The sequence below is a fragment of the Melospiza georgiana genome, chromosome 1 (assembly GCF_028018845.1).
Source record: "Melospiza georgiana isolate bMelGeo1 chromosome 1, bMelGeo1.pri, whole genome shotgun sequence".
Lineage (NCBI taxonomy): Eukaryota > Metazoa > Chordata > Aves > Passeriformes > Passerellidae > Melospiza > Melospiza georgiana.
Genome location: NC_080430.1, coordinates 949,587 through 959,829, shown reverse-complemented (window position 1 = coordinate 959,829; position 10,243 = coordinate 949,587). Strand labels below are relative to the sequence as shown.

The 10,243-nt window shown below is 54.8% G+C and overlaps 1 protein-coding gene across 5 annotated transcripts in view; it reads left to right on the top strand.

Annotated features, from left to right (window-relative positions):
- Nucleotides 1-2,853: 2,853 nt before the first annotated feature.
- The window catches only part of MAP4 (microtubule associated protein 4), a 153,977-nt gene continuing 146,587 nt past the window's right edge, over nt 2,854-10,243 (top strand). For all 5 annotated transcript variants that reach the window (XM_058045325.1, XM_058045341.1, XM_058045350.1 and 2 more), the window contains exon 1: nt 2,854-2,976. The gene's annotated coding sequence lies outside the window, so the exon portion shown is untranslated. The remainder of the gene's footprint in view (nt 2,977-10,243) is intronic.

Genomic DNA, 10,243 nt, shown 5'->3' with positions numbered 1-10,243 from the left:
CCTTCCTTCCTTCCTTCCTTCCTTCCTTCCTTCCTTCCTTCCTTCCTTCCTTCCTTCCTTCCTTCCTTCCTTCCTTCCTTCCTTCCTTCCTTCCTTCCTTCCTTCCTTCCTTCCTTCCTTCCTTCCTTCCTTCCTTCCTTCCTTCCTTCCTTCCTTCCTTCCTTCCTTCCTTCCTTCCTTCCTTCCTTCCTTCCTTTTCTGTGATTTCCTGGGTTTCCTGGAAGGAAATCCCAAGGACCCAGGTCACACAGCCAGGTTTGGGGAGGTCAGAAGCCCCTGTGCAATTCCATAGGGATGCCTGGATTACAGTGGACAGTTGCCTGCTGCAATCTGTACTTCACAATGGACACACCTGTGGCTTTACAGGGCTCTACCTGGTCTGATTTCAGGTGTGCCTGGCTGGGATTTGGGCGAGGAGTCAGAGCTGTGGTGTGACAGGGAGAAGCCTGGGCACACTGTGTCCTTAATCCACCAAAGGTTTGCTCCTGTGTGATCACTGTGCAGTGAAGGCCTGGCTTTGGGCTCTCAGGTTTTTCTTTTGGGGAATAAATTCCAGGCTCAGAATTTAGAAGGAATGACCCAGAAGCTCTTTTTGAAGCCCAAAGCAGTCAGCCCAGTGGTCGGACACGCACTGATGTAACTCAGTAATTTTTGTTGTATTGCTGTGTTGTAACCCCTGCTTTTTGTTGTGTTATTTAGTCTGTTCCACAGACACAGGGAGCACTGTCCTGCTCTAGGGCCAGGGTGCACTCTGTCTCGGAGACAGGCAGCAGGAAGGCTCCAGAGGGGAAGGGACGTAGATTTCCTAAGGAGAGAGAGAAAGGGGGATATTTAAGTGTCTGATGATCAGGGTAGGCTGGGACAGCCCTGAAATTCAAACTGCTGCCCGACGCTCCCAAAGAGAGCCATCAGGATGCTATTTTATCTCGGAGCTTAAAAATAGCACATGGTACAAGCAGTTGTTCTGGATCTGCCTTTCATCAGGACACGGGATTTCCCCCTACCGGCTCCGGCCCTGGAAAGGTACCCAGGCTCGGGAGGGTGGGAGAGGGGTGGGCAGAGGCTGCAGCTGAACCCTGCCTGGATGGGGTGTGCCCCCTCCCACACCTCATGCCAAGGGTGTTTCCTCCCTCCAGTGACCAGACAGGAGCCACACCTATTTTTGTTTTAATTTAGTCACCGTGCTTTGATTTGCTTATCTGGCAGGCCAGCGTGTCCCATATTTTCATGATTTAGTAGCTCCGCAGCTCCCTCTGGGCAGATGGGTGACACAGAGCCCTCGGGGACATGCAGGAGCCTGGCTGTCAACAGGCAGGGGACAGTGTCCCTCCCTTCTCCCTGGGTTCACTCCCAAAGCACGCTGTAATGGTTTCTCCCTGAAGAGCGAGGCTGGATGTTCCTCCCACGTTCTTGCTGTCCCTGCACCAACCCAGTGTCACCTCACACTCGTCTCAGGGAGTTACAGCCAAATGGTTCCACTGAGGGCAAACGATGGAGCTGACAGCGGCGGTGGATGAGGGAACAGTGATGGATGAGTTTACTGTGGTGGTGGATGAGGGAACAGTGACCTGTGTCACCCACCTGGACTTGCACAAAGTGTTTGACTCTGTCCCACACCACGTCCTTGTCCCCAAACTGAGGGACAGGGATTGCCTGGATGGAGCACTCGGGGGATGAGGAAGGGGCTGCATGGTCACACTCAGCTGTGGTCACAGGCTCAGTGTACGAGTGCAGAGCAGTGACAAGAGGGACACTCAGGAGTTGGGAGCTCCAGGGCCTGGAGGGGCTACAGGAGAGCTGCAGAGGGACTGGGGGCAAGGCATGGAGGGACAGGACACAGGGAGTGGCTTTAAACTGAAGGAGGGTAGATGTGAGGGTGGGCAGGCCCTGGCACAGGGTGCCCAGAGCAGCTGTGGCTGCCCCTGCATCCCTGGCAGTGTCCCAGGCCAGGCTGGACAGGGCTTGTAGCAGCCTGAGACAGTGGAAGTGTCCATGCCAGGGGTGGCACTGGATGATCCTTAAGGTCGGTTCCAACCCAAGCCAGTCTGTGATTCTGTGACTCCGCAGCTGTGCCTGCTGTAAAAACACATCCCTTCATCCCTCACTGTCCTGCTATCTACACTTCATCCCTTTATCCTGTTTTCCTGCCCTCCTGCATGTGCAGCGGGCTGCCTTTCTGGGCCAGAAGGGCCACGGAGGATTAGGAGCAGCAGCACGAGTGGTCCCTGCTGTTCGGCCACCTGGAGGGGCGGCTGGGCGCTCCATCTGTCCCTGGGCCCGGCTCTGTCAGCAGCCTCCTTCAGCTCCCTCACGGCCACGCGTGCTGTGCCACACGGGCGTGCACACGCTCCCAGGGCTTCCTCTCCCGCTTTAAATATCGCCCTTTCTGCCCACATCACCCTTCCCAAAGCTGGGATCTCCTTCATGTCCTCAGCCCCGCTCAGCTGTGTCCCCTCAGCCGTGTCCCCTTAGCTGCTGTCTCCCCTCACCCTCACTCAGCCATGCCCCCTCAGCTCCTGTCTCCCCTCAGCCCCATTCCCTCAGCTCCTCCGTCCCCTCAGCTCCTCTCTTCCCTCAGCCCCATCCCCTCAGCTCCCTTCTCTCAGCTCCCCGTCCCGTCATCCCCGTCCTCCCGCGCCGCCCTTTGGCCCCACCCCCGCCCCGCCCCCCACCACTGGCCCCGCCCCATCCCCGCCCCGCGCCGCACCCAACCGCTCTGCCCGTTCACCGCAACGCCGCCTCCGCCCCGCGCGGCCGCGCGCCGCCCGCGCTGGCGCTGATTGGTCAGCGCCGGGCGCGGCGCGGCGCTGATTGGCCGGGAGGCGCGAGCCCCGCCCCCTCAGCCAGCAGGGTGGTGCGCTCGGCGCGCGGCCAGCGCGGCTCCGCTCCCCGCTCCTCCTCCCGCCGGGCCCGCAGGGGACAGCGACACTCGCCAGGCGCCTCCGTCCCGGCGCTGCCCCGCGCCCCCGCCGCTCGGTAAGGCCGCGGGGAGGGGGCTGTGGCCGGGGACGGGGAGCGGGGGCACCACGCTGCGGGCGCGGCGCCCTCCGATGCGGCGGAGGGGCGGCCCGGGCCGAGCGGGGGCTCCGGCCTCGCCGCTGTCCGGGGGGCTGGGGCCGGGCGGGCCGGGCCGGGCTGGGAGGCGGCCGGGGCTGCCGGGCTTGGGAGCCGCGCGGGGAGCGGCCGCAGCATCCCCGAGCATCTCCCGGGGGAGCCGGCGGAGGGAGCGGGCGCTGCCGGGGCGCGGCTTTGTTGCTCGGGGGCAGCGGCGGCGCTGGCCGCGGGGCTCGGGGGGGCCCCGGGCGTCGCCCGGCCTTGCTCCCGCAGGGTCCCTTCGGGCCCGGCTGTCCCGGGCGCACGGAGCCGCGCGTTTCGCTCAAGGGCGGCGCAGCGGTTCCGCACTTCTCCTCGGGACGGCTGGAAAGTTTCCGTGCCGCCTTCGCGCCCCGTGCCGCCCCGGCGGCCGCCGCGGGTCCCCCGGTGCCGGCTTTATAAGGAGGGCGGCGGGCTCGCAGCGGCCGCGGGCTGGGGACGGTGATGAGCATGGGCAGAGCGCGGCTCGGAGCGCTGGGTGTGGCGGCCGGGATGCGCCAGGCTCCAGCCAGGCCTCTGCTCAGTCATCGCCCCGCAGCCCGGCCGCACAGCGAGCGGGGCCGCTTTCGGGATGAGCAAACTTCTCCTGCCGGGCTCGGCCGGGCTCGGCGAAGGGGAATTGAACAAATGCTCGCCGCGGCGCCATGCGGGGCTGCTGTTAATAAGTTTAAGCTCACGGCGGTGAAGTTTTGGGTTCTGCAGATGCTGTTCTGCTGCCAAAAGCTGCTTCTAAGTGGATCCTGGTAGTATGAGTGTTGTAGGCTCTGCCTCTCTTCGAGGGGTGTGTTAAAAGCCTGCTCTGTGAACATACGGAACCTGAATTTAGAGGTTTAGTTCTCTTTTCTTTAGGTGGTTCTTGATCTCTCCGTCTCGGTGGTTCCCTCGCTTATTTCCTCCCCCTGATTCCTGTATGGATTTAGCAGATTAACCCATTAATTTTAGAGCTTTTAAAGAAGTTTTTAGTTATTTTTCAAGCTGGAATCATGTATTCAGTGAACCGTGTTCTTCCCAGTTTATAATTCCAGCTGGAAGGCTTCTTGAATAATACAATAGGCACCCGGGTCCTGCTCAGAGTTTCAGTGTGGAGTAGCAAGCCTTGCTGGGGCCTCCTCCTGCTCTGTGTGATGCTGTGGCTTCATTTTGTAAACTGCAGGGACAGGACCTCTCTGGAGTTTCACAACTCTAAGGCTTCTTTTCTCCTTGCCAGGGCCTGATGTCCCATCTGGTGTGTTTTGCTGGTATTGTATCTATAAGGTGCTGTTGCAGCTTGATGAACGCCTCCTTTATTTGAGAAAGAGAGATTGTAACTCAGAATTATTCAGGTTGACAATACAGTTATGACAAAGGTGACATTGGCTGGACAGACCTGTCTGTCAAATTCACTTTAGGGGCTTTTGTTTGTTTTTCTTTGTGAGAAGCAATGACATTTCTGATTATCCTTCCAGATGCATTTTGCAGGATTCATGGGCTCTTTTGAAGTTTTAAATTTTTTTATTCTTTTGTGCCTTCTTGCATCAGAAGAGATGGGCTTTTTCAGTTTGAAAAAGAGCTTAAGTTACTTGCTGTTGCAACAGCAGCAATATCCTGTGTCTTTTGTTTTGTTTGGTAATAATTACATGTTAGTGACAAATAATAAGCTTGAAGCAGAATAGCTGATCTGTTTGTGACTGTGATTGTTGACTCTGAAGCTGAAGGCCGTGGATATTATTAAATCTGTTTTTATGTGTCTCTGCAGAAATGACATCAGGGAAAGATCAGCTAGTACAAAGAAGTGTCAGTGGTTTGAAGATGCCAGCCTGGGGAGTTCAGCTAGAGCCCAGTGTTGCCATGGGTACAGTTTGTGGGTCACCCCGGTTCCCCCAGCTGATATTAGGAGAGGATTATGTCACTCCTGCCCTTAAAGAACAAACGGAGAGGCTGCTGAGGACACTTATGGCAGCAGATCCTGGCTTTATCAGCCTGTTCCTCCAAGGCAGGGCCGTGCCAGGCGCTGTGCTGTGCTGGCCAGGGGTGCCAGGCAGGCTCCCAGGAGTGGGGACGCCGTGGCACACCAGGGCTCCTCTCTGCCAGCTGCAGCACATGTGGAGGTGTGCTCCAGCGAGCTGCCTGATGTGGCTGTGGGTGCTGTGGGAAGTGAGGAGAGCAGCCCTGTGTGGGGGTGAACAATCCCACCAGAGGCTCCCAGCCACTGCTGGAACCACCCTGTGTGATGTGTTATTCTGGTGAGTGTCACTTAGAGGTGGCAGTACTAATTGTGGACTCTTTGGGTTCAGTGCACTCCTCTGTTCCCTCCCAGGGCAGTTCAAGGCAGGGTTTGAAGCAGCAGAGCATTGCCCAGCCTGCTCTGTGATGGTATCAGACACCCCCACGCCCCCAGCAGCCTGAGCAGCAGTGACAACAGAAGCAAATTGGGTTTTGGAGGGGCAGAAGGTGAGGCTGAGTGGAGGCAGGGGCAGGGCTGGATTTCCAGCCTTAAGCTCGTTATGTGCAGTCTGAGGAGTGCTCACTTGGACCAGATGAATTACGTATTCCTGCTGGTGAAAGGGCTGACACAGCTGTAATTTCAGCCAATGGAGCTGTAATTATATTTGAGGTTCCAACCCTCGTAGTATTTCAGTGGTTGTCTGTTTTCCCTAGAAATAAATGAACCTGAGCCACTCAGCTCTGAGCTGTGGCAGAGTTCAGGTCTGGTTCACACCCATTGCAGGTTCTTGCCCTTGTGTTCCTCAGGCTTAAACTCTCCTGCTCTTTGCTGAGCCAGTGCTGTCTCCATTGCTCAGTTCTTGGGCTGCATTTGTCTTTCTGCACCGTGTCTTGATGTGCAAGCTTCCAAATTCTGACCTACACCAAAGTTATGACTCAGGGAAGCCACTGGTCAGACAGGGTTCAGGTCTGTCAGGGTGAATTCAAGCTGCTTGCAATTCAAATGAAAGTGATGGTTACTTGAAAGCGAAATAATGTGTGACTATACCTTGGTTTGGTCCAGAAAAAACCCAAATAATTTATTTTGCTAGGCCAGACATAGATTGGAAGATAAAATTCCAGCCTCCTCCGCTGAGAATGAAGAGTTCAAGGCGTGTTACTCATCGTGTTGTTGCGAGTCAGATTGCAGACAACAAAATTATAATTTGTGTGGGTACCTGTGGAGTTTCAAAGGCAAATTGAAGAAGCTGATAGTGCTCTGAAAGGCAGAGTTATTTCCTGGAACTCTTGAGTTTGTGCTTCCTGTCTCAAATGAAACAGATGAAACTCTTGCTTAGTCAAATGTCTGTGTCCACAGCTTCCTCGTGCTTTAGCAGCAAGTGAACTGATTATTTCTGTGCTTTCTTTCTTTCCTCCTTGAAGGCAAATGGAATTATAGCCAGCTGTAGATGAGAGCAGCCAGGGGTCTGTGATTACAGCCCGTGGGAGGGGGCAGAGAGCTCCAGCCTTGAGCCGGGGCCACCAGAGCGGCATCATCCCCACAGGGTTCATCTCCAGGAGAAGGGTGCGTGTCCTCTGGAGCAGCTTCCTGGGAGATGCTGGAGAAGCTGGGCTGGCAGAGCAGGTAGGACCCCTGCCTCCCATGGGGATTTGTCCTCCCACAGCTCAGAGAGCGATTCCATGGCTCAGTGTTGCGCACAGGGGAAGGAATTTCTCGTGGGAAGAAAAGGTCAGTGAAATCAGTTGCTGTAGATGTTATGCAGATTTTAACTTGGTAGTGAGAAGAATGAAATACTTGTGGCTCACACTGGTGCCCTGTGTTGCTCTGGGTTCTTAATATTACGTTAGAAGTTATTAAATATGGAATTTATTTTAAATTATTGGGAAGTCTGAGCCTGAAGCATTATGAGCAGACATTGGTGTGATGCTCTAGCACTCTTAAAAATTACATCAGGATAGTGCTGAGGATTTGCCCCAAACAAGATCAGCCTCGGTCTCCTCTGAGTAAATTACTCATTTTTGTATGTTGCCATAAGAGCCTGTATTTTGGAATGCTGGAGAGCAAAACTTTTTGCAGTTGCTGTTGTAGAAAACCTGTGAGACACCGAGTTAATGGGAAGTGTAGGTTACTCCCAGGATAAAAATGGCTGTGCATGTAAATGATGGTGTATTCCACCTCCAGAATGCACATTGTTCCCTGGAACTGTCTGCTGGGTTATTTATTCTGTGCTCCCCTGGAGACAGGGAGGGAAGGGGCTGATTTCTTCCCTCTCTCTCAGAAAAGGCTGCTCCTTGCTGCCTTGTTTTATTTTACTCCCTGCCTCTTAGAACTTTCCTCGGGTCGAGTGGCAACTGCTGAATGGGTGGTTCCTCCGGGGAGTAGCGAGATAGCAGCACTGAGATAAAGCTCACAGTGTCCCTGTGATTTGAACAAAACTGGCAGACAAAAACAAGAGTTGTAGTTGCGTTATCGAGGGAGGTTTGTGTAACACAACAGGCCCTGGATTAGCTTTCCTCCGCCAAGGTTGGATTTCCAGCCTCCTGGAGCTGGAGCTGCCCCGGTGAAGGGAGTTTAACAGAGACAAGCACCATGCTGGATGGAGTCTGTCCCCTGGCCAGAAGGAGCACGTTGGCAGGCTGGAATGGTGGCTGTGTGGGTGGGAGGAGGGTTCAGCCCCAGGTGTAGCTGAGCAGGTGACAGGTGACGTGCCAGCCCAGGTGTAGCTGTGGATTAAGGTGGGATGAGCAGCCCTGGCTGCGTGCTGGCTATCAGGCCACTCCGAGGAGCTTCTGGGACAAGTATGCAGTTAATCACGTCCATTAGCATGATTGAAATCCTGATTAGCCCGTGTCACTCACTCCCATTTTCCTCCTACATTTTGCCCCTTTTTATCTGGGGTGTTTGCAGCTGTGAGCAGCAGCAGGCTGGGAGATGTGAAAGGATTCCGGGGTTCTGGGCTTGTGTTGGAACAAAGTTCCTCAGGAAGCTGCCCAGCTGCTGGCTGAAGAGAACATGTGAAAAATCAGCCCTTCCCAGCTGGAGGAGCCCCAGCAGGGCTGTGGGGAATGCAGCTGAGCATGGAGTAGGCTCGTTGTGCTCACATTCCATGTCTGGTGTGTCCTGACACTTGGATTTTGGCATCTCCATCCCCGTGTGCTGAGGATCTGCAGGTGCTGGCTGGCACCTTGGGGCAGGGCTCCTCTGGAATGGGCTGGAGAGCAAGTCCAGGGATGGGATGATAGGGAAAAACAAGGCTGAAATTGAGGGTAGGGAAACTGCTCATCAGCCGGTTGGATTTTGACTAGAAGTGGAAAAAAAGACAAAAAAATGAGGTAATTGTGTGAATTCCTGTGTGCAAAATCTCTCTTTTTTAAAAACTTCACTGGTTGGGGAGATACTGTACATTCTCAAACTGGACCTTTTTGGAAAAGCCAACGTCTCTGAGCATTAGGTCATACACTTCCACCACATTCCCGCCTGGGAGTGAGTCATTGTCTTTTGTAAAATTGTATTAGAGCTACATCATCCCCAAAAGCTGTTTTTCAGCTGAATTTAGGGTGTTGACACTCGCTCTAAACAAAGTAAAGCTATGGGAGCATTTATCAGAGCGATTTCCAAGTGTGTTTACATCCTCTGGAGTTGTGACTCCCCAAGTGCAGGGGCTCAATTCATCCTTGGGAGTGGAAACCCTCAGCCCTCACTCTGAGGGCTGGGGCAAATATCTCCATGGAGCTTGAATGATGTTTGTGAAGTGCTTAAAATCCTCTGGAGGGGGCAGAGAAATTTCCAGGTGCTTTTACAAAACTGCTCTTACTTCTCCCTCCTCCCACGAGTTTCTTGCAGGGGCTGTGGTGTGTTGGCTCTTGGCTGGAGACACTCTGGCAGTTTGTCCTTCCAGGAGCTGATACTGAGGGTTTGTTTCCATATTATGACTTGGTTTTCTCTAACAGAGCTCGTTTGAGGTTCCAGCCCTCCTCCACTTCATGCTTTCTGTCAGGTTGTTGTGGCAGAGTGCAGTGAAATGGGACAGTGAGAAGTGGGTCGGTGCTCAGGTGGGATTTCTGCAACTCTTTTTAGAAGCTGCATCAATTCTGTTCAAGGGGAAGCAGAAACAGCTGCTTGGAGGAGGGGATGCCAAGCACTCAGCGCTCTGGCTGTGGTGGGGAGATGCTGTCAGTGGGATGAGTAAGAGCTCGGGGTGAAAAATCCTTGGCCAGGTTTCATTGGGAAGGCTGAGGCTGGCAGGCACACCTGGATGCCAGGATGGCTGGAGCTGGAAGGGGATCACCCAGGGCAGCCCCTGCCAGGGCAGGGTCCCTGGGCTGTGCCCAGCGGGGTTTGGGGTGCTCCAGAGAGGAGACTCCAGCTCCCCTGGGCAGCTGTCCCAGGCTCTGCCCCTCCATGGACAGAGGCTGCTCCTGCTGCTGGGGTTTGGTTTGTGCCACTGCTCCTGGTGCTGTCACTGAGCAGGGCTGGCACCATCCTCATCTCCAGGGAAAGGTGGGTGTCCTTGGTGGGAAAGCTGGGCTGAGCAGGGCAGGCAGGACCCCTGCAGCCCAGGGGGAATTTCTCCTGCAGCCTCTCCTCATCTGGGAAGGGATCCAGACCCCAAATTCAGCGTTGCTGTGTTTGCTGTTAACTCCATTCCAGCTCATCAGAAAGGGAGCTGAGTGCAGACCCCAGGGAGGCCAGGGCAGGAATGGAGCACTTGGGACTGCTCTGAGCAGGATGCAGACGCAGATCTGAAAGTTGTGCTTCACTGACACTTTCTGCAATCCCCTCTGGAAGGCACTGGGTGTTTTTAAGCACCTGGCTCTCAGGAGTCCAGATCTGCCTGGGTTCCAGGCTCACTCAGAGCAGGAGGAGGGCTGTGGTGAGAGGAGCTCCCTGGCTCAGCCTGCGGTCCCTGGGAGGTGCCCCTGGCAGTGCCATCTGCTGATGGAGTGACATCTGCTCGGCAGTTCACCTGCTCCCTTCCCTGTGGGCAAGCACAGCTTGGTGCACACTTAAAGGGAAAATCAGCAGTGATGTGAAGGCAGCAATGATGTTGGTGTGAAATGCTGTTGGAAATACTGAGGAAAACCCAATTGTAAACAGCAGCTTAAAGAAAGTGGTTTTAAATGTCATTGTTGGTGCTGTTTATAGCAGTTCCAAGTGTTTAACTCCTGCCTGTACCCTCACTGCTCTCTGCTCCAGGTTCCCTTTGTGGTGCACTGAAATGCTGTA